Source organism: Canis lupus, chromosome 29 (genome assembly GCF_048164855.1).
Source record: "Canis lupus baileyi chromosome 29, mCanLup2.hap1, whole genome shotgun sequence".
In the NCBI taxonomy this organism is placed as follows: domain Eukaryota; kingdom Metazoa; phylum Chordata; class Mammalia; order Carnivora; family Canidae; genus Canis; species Canis lupus.
Window position 1 is genome coordinate 30330805 of NC_132866.1, and position 17848 is coordinate 30348652.

Below are 17848 nucleotides of genomic sequence, written 5' to 3' on the forward strand. Positions count from 1 at the left end.
AAATTTCACAAGTAGTTGTAAATCAATAACTTACTCCAAAGATGAATTTTAGTTTCTTTGCAATTCCTCACTGGGTGGGCCAGTGGCTGTCCGGTAGTATAATTGGTGCTCTCTTCCAGCAGATCTGCGTTGAGAGATATTATTCAAGAACTAGACATTTTTTTTGGGGGGGGGTGCGATAGAGGGAGATACAAGGAGGGGATACGAGGATACAAGAAGGCTCTAAAGACCAGAAAGGAACAGCCACGACCAATATCAATGAACGATGGCTTCTCCTGATAATTAGACACTGGTCAGCTAGACTCTGCTTTTGGGGGGTCTAACTTTGAATTTTGTATAATGAAGTTTGCTCAGTTCTTTCTTTCCCTTCTCCAGCATTTTGTCTTCATACTTTGCCTCAAGTCCTAGTGCCACTGCTAAGTGAAAGAGACTGAAAGAGAATATAAAATAGCAGTGGGGTGCTTGGGTGGCTCAGCAGTTGAGCATCGCCTTCTGCTCAGAGGACGGTCCCAGGGCCCCAGGATGGAGTCCCACATTGGGATCCCTTCAGGGAGCCTGCTTCTCCCTCTGCCTATGTCTCTGCCTCTCTCTCTCTGTGTGTGTCACTCATGAATAAATAAGTAAAAATCTTAAAAAAAAAAAAAGGAAACAAAATAGTAAAAGTGGATAACTAATAACTTGACGTTTTGCAGTGGTTAGTCTGCATCTCTAAGCGAAGGTGTGTATGGCCCACATGATTGGACCTTGGAGAAATACTAGTGGGGAATGCTGAGTAGAAGAAGCTGGAAAATAGGAGTGGGAAGAGAAAAGAATGTCAGTGTGGCAAGTATACCGTTGAAGAGGTTGATAAGCAAACCGTGTGCAAGGGCAGGTGGTGCTAGGATGTGGGAACTCTGTATTTCTTGGCAATTTTTTGTTTGTAAACCTAAAACTCTAATACTTTATTGAAAAAACAAAATGGGCCTGGAGGAGATCACCTACAGGGGGAGTGCAGGCAAAAAGGAGGTCCTCAGGAACCAAAGACCAAGGTGTTCTGGAGACTATTTGTATATACCATTCTTCCCGTTTCCCTATTTCTTCTATTCCTTCTTATCATACTGCCTTTTAACTGAGACTGACCTTATTTCCACTGTTGCTCCCTCTAGAGCACCATGGTCCAGGTGGACTTCACGGACAATGGAAAGAAATGGTCTATTATCTGGGCTGTCTGATAGAGTACCAGTAGGCACATGTGGCTACAGAGCAATTACAAGGCATCTATCGCAACTAGGAAATAAGTGTTTAATTTTATTTTATGGAAACTTAAGATTTTATTTTGAGACAGAGAAAGAGAGAAAGTGATAGAGAACGAGCTGGAGGGGCTGAGGGAGAGGGAGAACCCAAGCTGACTCCCTGCTGAGTGCCAAGCCTGAGGTGGGGCTTGATTCCTTGACCCCAAGATCATGACCTGAGCCGAAACCAAGAGTCAGCTGTCCAACCAGTCAAACCACTCATGTGCCCCTTTATGGGATTTGTAAATGTAAATAGCTAAATACAGCTACTGGTTATGACTAGGACAACAAAACTCTAGAGTCCAGTATCTCTTTATTTGATCCTTTTTTCTGCCCTTTTACAAGCCACGATATTTCTGATGCTCCACTCTCGATTATCTTGGCTCCAGAACATCTTTAAACAATGTCTGCAGCCAGACTTCCCTCAGTCATGGCCCCTATCTTTCTACACCTACACAGTAGGACTATAAAAGGATAGAAGTCTCCCAGTTGAAATGACCGCCCTCACTAATCTGCCTGAAATTCAGGCCTCAAAGGACAGAGTGTTAGGATTTTATGAAAAACTCATAAGTGTGAATTTTCTAAACAAGAGAGAGGGAAAAAAGATTCCTGGTCTTAATTATAAAAAGAGCTATTTAAAATTCACAAATTGGGGCGCCTGGGTGGCTCAATGGTTGAGCATGTGCCTTTGGCTCAGGTTGTGATCCTAGAGTCCCCGGATTGAGTCCCACATCAGGATCCCAGCAAGGAGTCTGCTTCTCCCTCCGCCTATGTCATTGCCTCTCTCTCTGTGTGTCACTCATGAATAAAAAGCTTAAAAAAAAAAAAAAGAAAAAGAAAGAAAGAAAATAGTAAAAAAGGATAACTAATCACTTGACGTTTTCCAGAGGTTAGTCTTTGCACCTCTAAGCGAAGGTGTGTATGGCCCACATGATTGGACCTTGGAGAAATACTAGTGGGAAATGCTGGATAGAAGAGCTGGAAAATAGGAGTGGGAAGAGAAAAGAATGTCTAAGCACACCTACCTCCACCAGATGGCTCCCTCACCCACTCTTGCACAAACTTTGAGGTTTCGTAGTTCCCTTTAAATTTGGGAGTTTTCTGTGGTTTCTCCTGCCACCATTTCCACCACATACCAGACTTTGTGACACTTTGAGCTGTATTCATTATTTCTTTCTGTATAACGAATTATTTCAAAACTGACTGGATTAAAACAATAATAAGTTTATATTTTCTCACATTGGTTTTGGCTTTTGGGTAATTTTGGTCAGGAAATGGAGAGGGGCTTCGTGGGTGATTTTGGCTCCAACTTTAATGAGATTGCAGTCAGAGGCTGGCCATGGCTGCCTTCATCTGAAAGCTTGGTGCGGCTGGAGGACTGGCGTCCACAGTGGCTATCTCACACAACAGATAAATGGATGCTGGCATTCTTTTTTTTTATTTTTTTTATTTTTTTTAATTTTTATTTATTTATGATAGTCACAGAGAGAGAGAGAGAGGCAGAGACACAGGCAGAGGGAGAAGCAGGCTCCATGCACCGGGAGCCTGATATGGGATTCGATCCCGGGTCTCCAGGATCGCGCCCTGGGCCAAAGGCAGGCGCCAAACCACTGCGCCACCCAGGGATCCCGGATGCTGGCATTCTTATGCTGATAGGCTGGGAGGAGGTTTCAGTTGCTCTTGACTGGGCACTCTCCAGAAGGAATCTTGAGTGTCCTCTTGACATTGTGGCTGACTTCCTCCAGAGCAAGAGATCCAAGAGGGAGCCACAAGATCTTCTATGATACATCCTCAGAAGGCACATATCATTTTCACAATATCCTGTTGGTTTTAAAGGTCAGAACTATTCAATGTCCCAATGTATAATGGGAGGCTTATACAAGAGCATGACTACCAGGGGTAGTCATGGGGAATGGGGACAACCTAGAGGCCATCTTGGAAGCTAGCTACTAGGTACTGCTCTGTAGTACCTGCTCCCACACACCTTTCAACATCCAGCTTGAGTGTCAAGTCCTTTGTGAAGGTTTCCCCAAATAATTCCTCATTTCCTCCTTTGTGTTCACACAAAACTCTGATCCTATTAAGTACCTATCACCTTGCATTTCAATTTATTTAGAATCTCCCTTTATTCTTGAGAGCAGAGAGACTGCAATTTAACATCTTGGCAGCTCCAGTTTCTGCCAAGTATAGAGCTTTGGCATAGTAAGTATTCAATGATTTTTTAAAAAGATTTCTTATTTGTTTATTCACGAGAGAGACCCAGAGAGAGAAAGAGAGAGAGAGAGAGGCAGAGATACAGGCAGAGGGAGAGGCAGGATCCGTGCAGGGAGCCTGACGTGGGACTTGATCCCAGGTCTCCAGGATCACGCCCTGGGCCGAAGGCAGGTGCTAAACTGCTGAGCCACCCAGGGATCCCCAGTATTCAATGATTTTTTTTTAAAGATTCTATTTATTCACAGAGAGAGGGAGAGACATAGACAGATGGAGAAGCAGGCTCCCTGCAGGGAGCCTGACATGGGACTCAATCCCAGGACCCCAGAATTATGACCTAAGCCAAAGTCAGAGGCTCAACCACTCAGCCACCCAGGTGCTCCTGAACGCTTATTTTTAAAATAAATGAATAAAACAGAAAATAGCAAGAGTTGGTGAAGATGTGGAGGAACTGGACCCCTTGAACACCGTTGTTGCAAATGTGAATAATGCATCCTCCAGCAGCCGGGGTGGCTCAGTGGTTTAGCGCCGCCTTCAGCCCAGGGTGTGATCCTGGAGACCCGGAATCGAGTCCCACGTCAGGCTCCCTGCATGGAGCCTGCTTATCCCTCTGCCTGTGTCTCTGCCTCTCCCCCACCCCCCTCTCTGCGTCTCTCATGAATAAATAAATAAAATCTTTAAAAAAAAATAATGCATCCTCTATGGGAAACAGTATATCATGTTCTCAAAAAATTAAATATAGAGATTATTGTATGATCCATGAATGCCACTTCTGGATATATACCCAAAAGAACTGAAAGCAGGGTCTTGAAGAGATATTTATGCATCCGTGGTTTGGTTTTTTTTTAAGATTTTATTGATGTATTCATGGGAGACACAGAGAGAGGGAGAGGCAGAGACACAGGCAGAGGGAGAAGCAGGCTCCCTGCAGGGAGCCCCGACATGGGACTTGATCCCGGGTCTCCAGGAGCACGCTCCGGGCTGAAGGCAACGCTAAACCACTGAGCCACCCGGGCTGCCCCTGCATCTGTGTTTATAGCAGCATTACTCACAGAAGCCAAAAATGTGGAAGCACTCCAAGTGTCCATTAATGAACAAATGGATAAATAAAATGTGGTATATACATACAATAAACTATTATTCAGCCTTAAAAAGTAGGAAACTTCTGACATGTGCTACAACATGAATGAACCTTGAGGACATGAATGCTAAGTGAAATACGGCAGTCACAAAACAAGTATTGTACCATTCCACTTCTATAAGGTACCTAGAGTAGTCAAATTCATAGAGATAGAAAGTAGAATAGGGATCCCTGGGTGGCGCAGCGGTTTAGCGCCCGCCTTTGGCCCAGGGCGCGATCCTGGAGACCCGGGATCAAATCCCACGTTGGGCTCCCGGTGCTTGGAGCCTGCTTCTCCCTCTGCCTATGTCTCTGCCTCTCTCTCTCTCTCTCTCTCTCTCTCTCTCTCTGTGTGACTATCATAAGTGAATTAAAAAAAAAAAAAAAGGCAGATTTAAAAAAAAAAGAAAAAAGAAAGAAAGTAGAATAGCTGATGCCAGGGGCTAGAGGCAGGGGAAACTGGGGTGTATTGTTTAATGGAAATAGATTGAGTTTTGCAAGATGAGAAGTGCTCTGGAGATGGTTTCACAACAATGTGAATGTACTTTTTTTTTTTTTTAATTTTTTTCTTTTTTTTAAAATCTATTTATTCATGATAGTCACACGGAGAGAGAGAGAGAGGCAGAGACACAGGCAGAGGGAGAAGCAGGCTCCAAGCACCGGGAGCCCGATGTGGGATTCGATCCCGGGTCTCCAGGATCGCGCCCTGGGCCAAAGGCAGGCGCCAAACCGCTGCGCCACCCAGGGATCCCGTGAATGTACTTTAATACCAGTGAACTGTACACTTAAAAAATGGTGAAGATGGCAAATTTTTTATGTTATGTGTATTTTGCCATAATTAGAAATTTTTCATGAAAGAATAATGGGTAAACAAAGTGTAATATAGCCATTCAATGAAATATTAATCAGCCATAAAAAGAAATGAAGTAGGGCAGCCCCGGTGGCTCAGCGGTTTAGCACCGCATTCCGCCCAGGGCATGGTCCTGGAGACCCGGGTTCCAGTCCCACATCGGGCTTCCTGCATGGAGCCTGCTTCTCCCTCTGCCTGTGTCTCTGCCTCTGTGTGTGTGTGTGTGTGTCATGAATAAATAAATAAAATCTTTAAAAAAAAAAGAATGAAGTATTCACAATTCACTCAAGCTACAATATGGATGAACTTGAAAACAATATGCCATGTGAAAGAAACTAACACAAAAGACCATGTATGGTATGAATCTATTTATCTGAAATGTCCAGAATAGACAAATCAATAGAGAGAGAAAGTAGATTAGTAGTTGCTAGGCACTGGGGACTGGGGCAGGGAAGGGCAGGAATTGGGAGTGACTTCTTACAGGTACAGGGTTTCTTTCTGGAATGATGAAAGTGTTCTGGAATTGGATACTGGTGATAGTTGCACAACTTTGTGAGTATACTAAAACCACTGAACTGTACACTTTAAAACAGATTTTTATGTTACATTGTGTGAAATTTTATGTCATAAGAATTATGTTTCCATTAAAAAGTGAATGAATAAATATTTGACTGATACACCTTTTTAGATTGTCTTTAATATTTGCATTTTCTCTAGTATTTACACTTAAGATGTGAGTATAGTTTTTGATTAATAGCTCACTGCCATTGCTCCGAAAAGAGTTCAATAAATACATCTTTATGTTCATGTACCTGGGAAAGAAGTACTTGTGAGTAATGACTTTCCCGGCTGTGAGACAGTGAGTTGTCAGACAAACACAGCAAGGAAATGAATGTCTGCAGATACATTCTTACTCAATTGCTCTTGGCAGCCATGAAAACAACCATTCATCAAACACAGGCACAAAAAAAGCCTCACAGACCAAAATAGTGAAAACCTCAGCACTAAAACCTGTGGCCTCCTGTGAAAGAGACAGTTAGCTGTCCACCAACAAGTCTCACCCACTCCTTCATGGTACAGTCACAGCTGGGCAGCAGAGGCCCAGCCAGGAACTACATTTGCAACGCCCTTGCTGCCCTTGCGGCTAGATCAGGTCATGTGACCCACCAAAGGAAGTGGATGGAAGAGATGAGCGTTACTTCTAGACCAAGGCATTTAAAAATCAGAAACCTCCTCTTTCCTCTCATCTCCCAAATGCCAGCTCAATGCAGAGGGAATGGCCAGGCCACGAGGTGGAAGGAGCTTGAGTCCCTGAATCATCACAGTGGAAAGGCTCCTACTGACCTGGGGGTTTCCACAATAGACAGTCATATGAAGAAGAAATAGATTTGTATGTGAATAACAAAGAGATTTTTAATTAGGCTACCAGATTGGTGGGAATATTTGTTACAGCAGCTCACCATCAAAATTCATTAATTCTACTGAACAACTATTTATTATGTACCTTTCAGGGGAATATAGAAATGAGTAGCCGCAAATTCTTTCGTCAAAAGGTTCTAATTCTAGGAGCACCTGGCTGGCTCAGTCAGTAGAGCATGCGACTCTAGATCTCAGGGTTGTTAATTTGAGTGCCACATTGGACATAGACATTACTTAAAAAAAAAAAAAAGTTCTAAAAAAAAAAAAAAGTTCTAATTCTAAACTGGAGAATTAGATGGGAGACTACTTCAATAAATATGCCACCAGTGGATTGCTGTAGGTAACCCACCAAAAACCTGAATAGATCAATTACTATTAAAGAAATTGAAAGAATCAATAACCTTCCTCAATGACATCAGGCCAAGATCCTTTTGTAGACAATTTTTATCAAACCCACCAATAAAATGATTCGTTAAACTATTCCAAAAAGAGCAAGATGGAAAATTTCCCAACTTATTCTGTGACTCCAGAATTGCCATCACTGATACAAGTGGCAGGTAATAGCATACACACACACACACACAACAAACATCATCTAGAATATAGCCAATTTAAAAATAATAGGAAAAAAATAAAAAAATAAAAATAAAAATAATAGGAATACCTACCACACAACTGAACATTTCCGCGGCTAGCTATTTATGCAAGAGAAATAAAAAGCATATGTCCATATAAAGATTTGTACCTAAATGTTCACAGCAGCTTTATTTGCAATAACCAAAAACTTGAAGCAACACAAATGCCCATCAACAAATAAATGGAAAAACAGGGCAGCCCAGGGGGCTCAGTGGTTTAGTGCTCCCCTCACCCCAGGGCATGACCCTGGAGACCCAGGATTGAGTCCCATATCAGGCTCCCTGCATGGAGCCTGCTTCTCCCTCTGCCTGTGTCTCTGCCCCTCTCTCTTTCTGTGTGTCTCTCATCAATAAATAAATATTTTTTTTTTCAAAAAAAAAAAGGAGAAACAGGGCAGCCCAGGTGGCTCAGTGGTTTGGCACCGCCTTCAGCCCAGGGTCTGATCCTGGAGACCTGGGATCAAGTCTCACATCGAGCTCCCTGCTTGGAGCCTGCTTCTCCCTCTGCCTGTGTCTCTGCCTCTCTATGTCTCTCGTGAATAAATAAAATCTTTAAAAAAATAAAAAATAAAAAAATAAAAGAAGGAAAAACAAATTACAGGGACGCCTGGGTGGCTCAGCGGTTGAGTATCTGCCCTTAGCTCAGGGCATGATCCTGGAGTCCGGGGACCAAGTCCCACATCACGCCTCCTGCATGGAGCCTGCTTCTTTCTCTGCCTATGTCTCCGCCTCTCTCTGTGTCTCTTATGAATAAATAAATAAAATCTTAAAAGAAAAGGAAAAACAAATTATAATGGAATAATACTCAGTGATGGTAATGAACAAACTATATTACCATAGTAGCACAAATGGATCTCAAAATAATTGAATAAAAGAAACCAAACACCTCCCCTCACCCCAGAGAAAAAGAAGCACATAGCATACATATATATTATAATTATAAACTAATTTTTAGTCACAGAAGGTAGATCCATGGTCGCTTGGGGGTGGGGGGGATAAGAAGGAATTACCAAGGAGCACAAGGGAGCTTTTGGGCATGATGAATATGTTTACCATCCTAACTGTGGTGGCAGTTTCATGAGTGTATACATACAAAGTGTACACACTTGTCAAAGTGTACATTTAAACTAATTGCAATTTATTTTTTATTTTTTATTTTTTTAAGATTTATTTATTCATTCTGAGAGAGAGAGTGAGAGGCAGAGACACAGGCAGAGGGAGAAACAGGCTCCATGCAGGAAGCCCGACGTGGGACTCGATCCCCGGATTTCCAGGATCACACCCTAGGCTGCAGGCGGCGCCAAACCGCTCCGCCACCGGGGCTGCCCACTAACTGCAATTTAATGTACATTAAGCATATCCTAATAAATCTGCTTAAGAAAAGAAATATATAAAAAAAAATATCTAGGGGCGCCTGGGTGGTTCAGTTAAGCTCCCCATAGGGAGCCTGCTTCGCCCTCTGCCTAGGTCTTTGCCTCGCTCCGTGTCTCTCATGCATAAATAATAAAAAAAATTTTAAATAAAAAAAAAATCACCGGGATCCCTGGGTGGCACAGCGGTTTGGCGCCTGCCTTTGGCCCAGGGCGCGATCCCAGAGACCCGGGATCGAATCCCACATCGGGCTCCCGGTGCATGGAGCCTGCTTCTCCCTCTGCCTGTGTCTCTGCCTCTCTCTCTCTCTCTCTCTCTCTCTCTCTGTGACTATCATAAATAAATAAAAATTTTAAAAAAATTTAAAAAATCACTGAGTTAATTCATCATTTTTTAAAAGATTTTATTTATTAATGAGAGTCACAGAGAGAGAGAGGCAGAGACACAGGCAGAGGGAGACGCAGGCTCCATGCAGGGAGCCCAATGTGGGGCTCGATCCCAGGTCTCCAGGATCACACCATGGGCTGAAGGCAGCGCTAAACTGCTGAGCCACCTGGGCCGCCCTAATTGATCATTTTTTAAAGATTTTTATTTTTAAGTAATCTCTATACCCAACTTGGAGTTTGAACTTAGAATTCAGAGATTGAGAGCACATGCTCTACCAAATGAGCCAGCCAGGTGCCCTGGTAGTTCATCACGTTAACTTAAAAGAAAAAACAAACTCTGCAAGTGCACTAATTCCTAGGGATGGCTGGGAGGAGGTGATAAGCTGATAAATACAACAGAGTTTACAGTTTACCAGGGAAGTGAGGAAAGACATGTTGTGAAATGCCCAGATAGAAAACATCGAGGGAAGCCAACCACTTAGAACACACCACTACCTCCACCACCACCCCGCCTCCACGTTTGGACAAATTTTGCTTTGAGCACAGTCATGGAGGAGCCTGCAAACACATAATAAGGGGAGTTTGCGCACATCTCACTACTGACACCTGAGAATACACGGTCAGTTTATCTCTCTCTAGATGGACCAGAATCTCAAGAAACAAGATGAGAGCAGGTGTCCTCCTTCCAGACTAAAAGGAGACAGACAGGGATTCTGCTGGGAGCACAGAGCATACTGCAGGGACTATCAAAAGGAATAAAGGGGCACCTGAGTGGCTCAGTGTTGAGCGTCTGCCTTCGGTTCAGGTGTGGTCCTGGGTCCTGGGATCGAGTCCCGCATCGGGCTCCCCGCAGGGAGCCTGCTTCTCCTTCTGCCCATGTCTCTGCCTCTCTGTGTCTCATGAATAAATAATAAAATCTTTAAAAAGGAGTGAGGGAATAAAAAGGAAGGCAAGGAAGGACCTTGGACTCTGGAGAAAAGAGGATCCTGATCTTCACGTAGATAACGGTGATTTTTAACACTTCTGTGCTTTCAAGAAAGCTCAAATCTGACCACAAGAAAGAAGAGTAGAAGGCTCAATCCGTGGCTGGTGATTGTCATTTCTCGGTCTGGAGGAGAAGCAGGGTGGAGCCCAGGAGAAGGGAAATAAGACTCCTGAGCACTTACTGTGGCTCAGGTCTGCCCTTTACAAACATGCTCTCTGAGGTCCTCCCAACAATATCACATGGCTGAGAGCTGCCCCGCAGTGACTAGGTGCCAGGCACTCTGCCCTGTAGGCATCGTGTCAGCAAGCCTCTCCCACCCACCAGGGGGTAGCTACTAGCATTAACCCCGCTTAGTAAGCCATGAAACAGATGAAGAGCTCTAGTAGGTTGCCTAAGGAACAGACAACGCATCAGAGATTGGCCTCACTTCTGACGTGACAGGCTGAGCTCACCCGAGGATGAGAGCCGGTCATACTAACTGCCGAGGAGGCACCGAAGGAGACAGCCCAGAGTGCAGAGCAAGGTCTCGAAAGGCAGACGGTTCTGCATCCACATCTGGGCCCAGGGCCGGTGCCATACCCTGGCACGAGGTCTCGGGAGGAGGAGGGCTGAGCGCAGGGCCACGCTATGCCTCCGTCAGGCCGACAGAGAGGCTCCAGGAAGCCGGGGAGTGGCTTCGGCGCCCTGAGCTGATTAAACCTCACTTCACTGTAAATTGAGAAGACGGTAGCTGGCACGATTCAGATTTGTAATGACAGCGCTTTCTTTACAGTCTCTCCTTCCTGCCTTAGCTCACAACACAGCTACTAGACAAACCCGGCAGCTCTCAGTGGGGTCTTTGGATGGCTTGGAGAGCCGGTTGTCGGCGGGGAAGTCCTCTGAAACAGCGTGGCATGGTAGCGTAGACTTGAGTTCGAATCTTGTTTCTGTCACTTAAGTGACTCTTCGGAGCCTGTCCCCACGGCTAGCAAATAGGGGTATTTATTACTTCATGGGCGGGGCACTGGGGTGGCTCAGTCGGTTAAGCATCTGCCTTCAGCTCAGGTCATGATCTCCGGGTCCTGGGATGGAGCCCCACATGGGGCTCCCCGCTCACAGGGAATCTGCTTCTCCCTCTCCCTCTGTCCTTCCCCCTTGCTCATGACCTCTCTTGCTCTCTCAAATAAATAAATAAATAAATAAAATCTTTATTAAAAAAATACTTCATGGGCTTGTGAGGATGGTAAGAGCTGTTGCATAAGGTATCCTCTGGCTTGTTCTTGGCTCTTTGCAGACACTTCATAAAGTTAGTTCCCCTAACTTTCCCTCCTTGCCAACCTTGCTGGACTCAGAAGTGCTTTACAACTGGGGCATCAGGGCGCCCCCTTCAGGACTCCTGGAGATGGCCACAAGGAGAGCCTGCATTCCACCTGTGAGAAATACGGATAGGAATCTGCAGAGAACTGCCTCTGGGAATTTGCCCTCACCTCAGTGCTGAAGAAAGAATGTCACAGCCTTAGTGCCAGTAAGATCCCAAATAGCTATCCGGTTCAAAAGGAATGGGGTCATGGAGCAGGGAGGGCAAAAGGGCTTCCGGGTTAGGAGCCTGCCTGGAATTTCTACAGGCTGAGAGGTTGCCATGGGTGGTCCACACTCGCGTGCTGGCTATGCCAGGTGCTCTCCTTTGGGTTCTGGCCGCCTCAGCATATACCTCTCCCTTACCTTACAGGGCCTAGAGAGCCTCGGGGCCTCTTCACTTCTTTTCAGCTGCCCCCACTACACTTGGTCCCTGGTGTTCCTCTCTCCCAAGACTGTCTATGAAGTGGAATGCAGCCACCCCAGGGCTGTTTCTGCTCCTTGCTACTCTTGGCAACGTGGAGGCATGGAGAACACAGACCTGGGGAATCACTTCACCTCCCCTCCTAAGCCTCTATTTACTCATCTGTAAAAAAAAAAAAAAAAAAAAAGGACCCCCCCCCCCCCCCCCCCCGCCAAGGGTTTTACTAAGATCTCTACAGGAAGCAGCTATGGGAGTTACAGAGTTAATCCATGTGAGAAAGTTATAAATGTTCCAGAAAGTACACAAAATGCTTGCAGTCTCTATTTGCATGGACATTTAGAAAGGGTTAGAACTATATTATCATTAATTTTTTTTTAAGATTTATTTATTCATGAGAGAGAGAGAGAGAGGCAGAGACACAGGCAGAGGGTGACGCAGGCTCCATGCAGGGAGCCTGACGTGGGACTTGATCCCAGGACTCCAGGATCACACCCTGGGCCAAAGGCAGATGCTCAACCACTGAGCCACCCAGGTGTCCCTATTATCATTAATTTTATTTTACTTTATTTTATTTTTTATTTTTTTTTAATTTTTTTAAATTTTTATTTATTTATGATAGTCACAGAGAGAGAGAGGCAGAGACACAGGCAGAGGGAGAAGCAGGCTCCATGCACCGGGAGCCCGACGTGGGATTCGATCCCAGGTCTCCAGACCGCGCCCTGGGCCAAAGGCAGGCACTAAACCACTGCGCCACCCAGGGTTCCCTATCATTAATTTTAAAGGGCAAGTTGTAAAATTAGTCAAATGTATATATGTGTGTGTGTGTGCACGTGTGTGCGTGTATCCATGTATGTTTGATTAGTTATAAAAATTAAAGAAGGAGAGTTAATAGTTAGCAATGGTTTATCTCTAGCATTTGAGATTAGGATGAATGGCTTCTCTTTTTACTTTGTGCCCTTCTGAACAGTTTAATTTTTTTGTTTAAAGATTTTATTTATTTATTTATGAGAGACACACACACACACACAGAGGCAGAGACACAGGCAGAGGGAGAAGCAGGCTCCAGGCAGGGAGCCTGATGTGGGACTCGATCCTAGGTCTCCAGGATCACACCCTGGGCTGAAGGCAGCGCTAAACTGCTGAGCCACCCGGGCTGCCCAGTTTAATTTTTTTAATGGGTATATATTGCTATTATATGTTTAATGGAAATATATTGGTATTTTATTTTACAAATAACTACTCTAACAAATGAAACAATACAAAATTTATAAATAGTGCTAATCAGACCTTTCTCTCTCACATTCCTCTTCCCCTTTTATCCCTGAAAATGTAGGTTTGTTAGCTTTCCTTTCTCACCACTGACCACCCACCCCCATCCTCAGAAAAGCAGGAAAAGTAAAAGACATAAATGAGCAAATCCCTCAGGTTCCCCAGACTCAATTATGTCCCTGAAGAACAGTGTCTCATTTCAAAGTGCCCCCAGCATTGAATAGGAAATGTCAGAGTAGATCAGTCCTCAATACCTGATCTGCAGGAATGAAAACCAAACTCCACCGAAACCTCAGAGCCTGCCAGAGGACCAAAAGGACTTACCAGCTGCCAAGGGTAGTGAGAAAACATCTGCCTTCCAGTCCCAGTTCTGCCAATATCCAGCTGTGACCATGGATAAGGCCTTTCCCCTCTTTGAGGCTCTATCTCCCCTCCCCTATTAAATGGAGATGACAACACCAACCAGTAAGGCTGTTAATTTGATCAAATAAAGTCATGCAAGTAGAAGCATATTTTCAACTGCAAAATTCTCCACAAAGTTGCAATAGAGCAAGGGGCTTACCAGCCTTTGCATAAAGGGAGGCCACTTTTTATTTGTGCAAAATTCATGAATAGATACAACAGGAAAAGGGGAATAAGGGAGAGTCCTTGGCGATTTCCTCTACCGTGGAAATCCAAACCATTAAGAAGAGGGTGTGTGTGTGTTTATTGTGCCGAGGAGGGTACTTTGGAAGAGAGTGGGTGTGGAGCACACCAGGCATCAGATTCTTGCCTGGAGGTGTTCTAAGTGAGTTTTGAGCTTTGGCTGGAAAATCTTATGTTCTGGCTACAGACTTCAGGTCCAGGGCACAAGAGGGAGGAGCTGGCAACGAATCCAGCTAACTCTGCTTTCCTGCCTTTCTGAAGCTCCGTATTCATCAGGCTGTGGCTGGAATCAGGGGTAAACCATGCAGGGTGTGTCCAAGAGGCAACACCAAGGCAGGTGCTATGGTCTGCACCCGAGCCTGAGCCCCAGGACACCCCACCCACCTCTGTGACACTAGGCAAGTCCCCACTCCTCCCTGGGGTTCATTTCCCTTTTTGCAAAAGAAGGGATTCAGACTAGAACAGGACCCTTTGGCTCCATAACCATAGTCATTCTGTGCCTGCCCGTCAGGGAGTGGAGCTTCCAAAAACAGAGGGGTCATTGAGAGCTGGGATAGGAGCCTCTGGAATTCCCACCAGTTTTTGTCAGGGGCAGACACAGGCAGTTTTCTTCCCTCTGCTTTCAGTGTCCTGCCCTAAGTGCACTGAAAACTTTTGAACTCATTTTTCTTCCCCTCTGAGAAGGAAAGCGGAAGCTGGGAAGGTAGACAACAGGAGAGTGTGGCATAGCAAGATGGAGGGAGGCTCGGTCCTCCCTCCCTATGTAGGGCTGCTGCAGGAGGCCGGGAGAGAAGACATGTACACCAACATCAGACAAACCAAACTTTATTCAGAAAAGCAAATTAGTAATCACCACTAAACTATTAAATGAGGCACATAGGTCCCCTCTGGCTACTGGCCCCTCCCACTCTCACCCTCTCTTTTGGCCTTTGTAGAACACTAGAAAAATCCTCTCTTAGATCCACAATCAGTTCTAGATTTTTGCACTGGTAGAACCAAAATGGTCTCAAGTAGGACTGAGTCCCGGATTCTAACGAGGGAGGCCAATGAGACTGCCTCCAGTATCCAAAAATTCTGGGCCAGTAGGTCAAGTGGCCATTCCTATGGTACAGGGTCTCAGGGGAGGAGGGGATGAGTGTGGGGGCTGTTTTGCACGCCCTTCTCACATCTAGAGAAGCAGCTGAAGACCAAGCAGGAAGGCACATCTAGAAGAGCCGGTGAGCTCTGGAATGTTTCAGGCACATCTGGAGAGATAAGGTACCATGAAGGCCAAGGAGAGGTCTACTCCTGAGTAAGGTCACCTGACCACAGACAGAGTACCATCAGCTGGGGGACTAAGAAGTGATCCTCAGTTCTGAGCTGGTTCTGAGCTGAGGATGCAATTTCAATGGTGATCTGGAAAGAGAAAAAAGGGACAAAAGCTGGAGCTAAAGCCCGCTGTTCAGGGCACAGAGGTGCACGGCTCAGTTCCAGGTGTCTGGAATCTTGGGCCCAAGGCACACCATAAAGAGATTCAGAATTTCTCATGTGTCAATGTAAAATGAATCTTTACGCATCTTGGATCTTCCACTGGATAATGCTGAAGGGAAGCTGCTGGGCAGGGGTCATCCGCGCTCCCCACTCGGCAGCCTCTCTGCTGGCCCAGGCCAGAACAGGGTCCACTGCCCAGGGAAGCGAGCCCTGGGAATCTCTGTACCTGGAAACCTGCAACAGAAGAATCAAAATCACGAGGCTTCCAAGGCCAAGGATCCCAGCAAAGACCAACCCCAGGCTCTGGCCCACACGAGCAGTGGGGTCTGAGAGAACAGGTGCCCCGGCTGGAAGAAGGTAGCAGGACTGCAGCCTACATGAGACAGTGAAGGGCCCAGTGTTTTAGGATTTCTCCAAGGAGGGAAAATAACAGTAACAACGACAACCAAAATAACCACAATGCTAATGGGTACAAAGTTTCAGTCTTGCAAGATGAAAAACGCCCTGGAGATAGATGGTAGTGACAGTTGCACAACCATGTGAACCTACTAATGCCCACCAAACTGTACACTTTAAAATGGTTGAAGGGTCGATTTTATGCTGTGTATATTTTATTTCAATTTTTTTTTAAGTAGCCACATTAACAGTGTCTAATGTGTATTGACCCCCTACTCTATGCAGTGCAGTCCAGTTCTCAAGAGGCCAAACTGCCAGAGTCCAGATCCTAGCTCTACCAGGCACAGCGTCTGGGAGAGTCTGGACGAGGTACTTAACCTCCTAGGGAAGATGAGAATAGTAACAGAACTCTCTTCAATTGGGTTGAAAGAAAGAAACAAATAGGTCTGAGCTTCAAACAGTGCCAGGCACACACAGCCCAGATAAATGCTTTCTTGCTCCACACTATGTAGCTCCCAGATCTTCACAACTACAAGAGAAGAGCCTCAACCTGTCTACCCAAGCTTTAAAAACACACTCACAGGGATCCCTGGGTGGCGCAGTGGTTTGGCGCCTGCCTTCGGCCCAGGGCGCGATCCTGGAGACCCGGGATCGAATCCCACATCAGGCTCCGGGTGCATGGAGCCTGCTTCTCCCTCTGCCTGTGTCTCTGCCTCTCTCTCTCTCTCTCTGTAACTATCATAAATAAATAAAAATTAAAAAAAAATAATTAAAAACACACTCACAAAAACATTCTGGCCTCCCCTATTCTAATTTCTAATCCAGACGAGGCTGAGCTTTTTCAAAGAGCAAGCCTCTGAATGATGTAGCAAAAAGGCTGAGTTGGTACAACTCTTTGGGAGTTGCGATCACTCCTCCAACTTGCTTCCTGAATAAGAACCTGTTAACTTTTAGAGAAGAGAGCTCTGTGTTTTTTATTCAAAGGCCTATGACCCCTCCAGAAAGTCAAGAAGCACCTTACCTTACAGAGACTGGGCCAGCTGTTCACCCCAACTCGGAGTGTTCTTCTCTCTTTGGCGAATGAGACCCACTCCTGCCAGTTGCTCACAGTCAATGCCAGCATCTCATACAGATAATGTTCCTCTTGAGTAGGTAACCACTTGGATAACCTTGACTTCATTTTTCAAACAATGTAGAGCAATGTTCCGATCTACCGACTCCCAGGTCTCTCCGGGGCCTGGCAGGGATGGCTATCTTCTCCCCCACTGAGGCAAGCCCTCCCTCTGCTAGAGAAATTCCCTAGGAAAGAGGAGCACCCCAGATCTTCAATCATACCACAGCCAATGGGTTGGATCCCTTAGGAAAGAATGACAGCCAAGCCAGCACAGGGATGCTCGGAAGTCTTAGGTGGCAAAAAGTAACTGGTCCAGGTCCAGAGGCAGTTAACACTGTAAACCAAATCACTTGAGCTTCTTTTACAGCAGGACTTCTCAGAGCCTTTGGTATGCTAATGAGCATCGTGAATCTCCAAGAAGGCGAGATAGCACCTTGACAAACCCATTTGGCACCGACACCCTCTTTTAGAGGGTAGCTCCTGAGCCAGGATTCCTGGGAACACCCACTGCGTTAATGTAAACAGTGCTGGACTGGGAGTCTGGAAACGGGGGGGCGGGGGGGGGATTCTAATGGGAATCCAGAAACGGAGTTCTAACCTTATTTTGGCTTTGCCAAGAGCAAGGGGTGAGGCTCACCTTGACATTCCTTCAGGGTTCTGTGGGACCCCTAATGCAAAAAGATACTGAGAGGTGGGGGTGATGGCGCAGAAACCCGTGAGAAGAAGGCTGGGAGGGTGAGGCCCGTGAAACTAGTGTGCGTTTGAGCCTGGCCTCCAAGAACCCCGAGGACAAAGGCGCAGCAGGCAGAGGCGAGAGAAGACTCCAAACGTGCCAAGGCGCAGCCCGCGGGCCTTCCCGATGCCTCCTCACCTTTGCAGATGGGCCCCACCCCAACAGCCGAGCCCGGATGCGCAGGGTGCCCGCACAATCCCGAGCCAAAACGAAA

General features: G+C 45.8%; 1 long non-coding RNA gene across 1 annotated transcript; it reads right to left on the reverse strand.

Moving 5' to 3' along the window:
• Positions 1–14730: 14730 nt before the first annotated feature.
• On the reverse strand, positions 14731–17635 carry LOC140621049 (uncharacterized). Its single transcript, XR_012020776.1, has 2 exons — positions 16809–17635; positions 14731–15625 (listed from the first exon to the last, which is right to left on the reverse strand). It is a non-coding gene; the product is annotated as an uncharacterized lncRNA (long non-coding RNA).
• Positions 17636–17848: the final 213 nt, after the last annotated feature.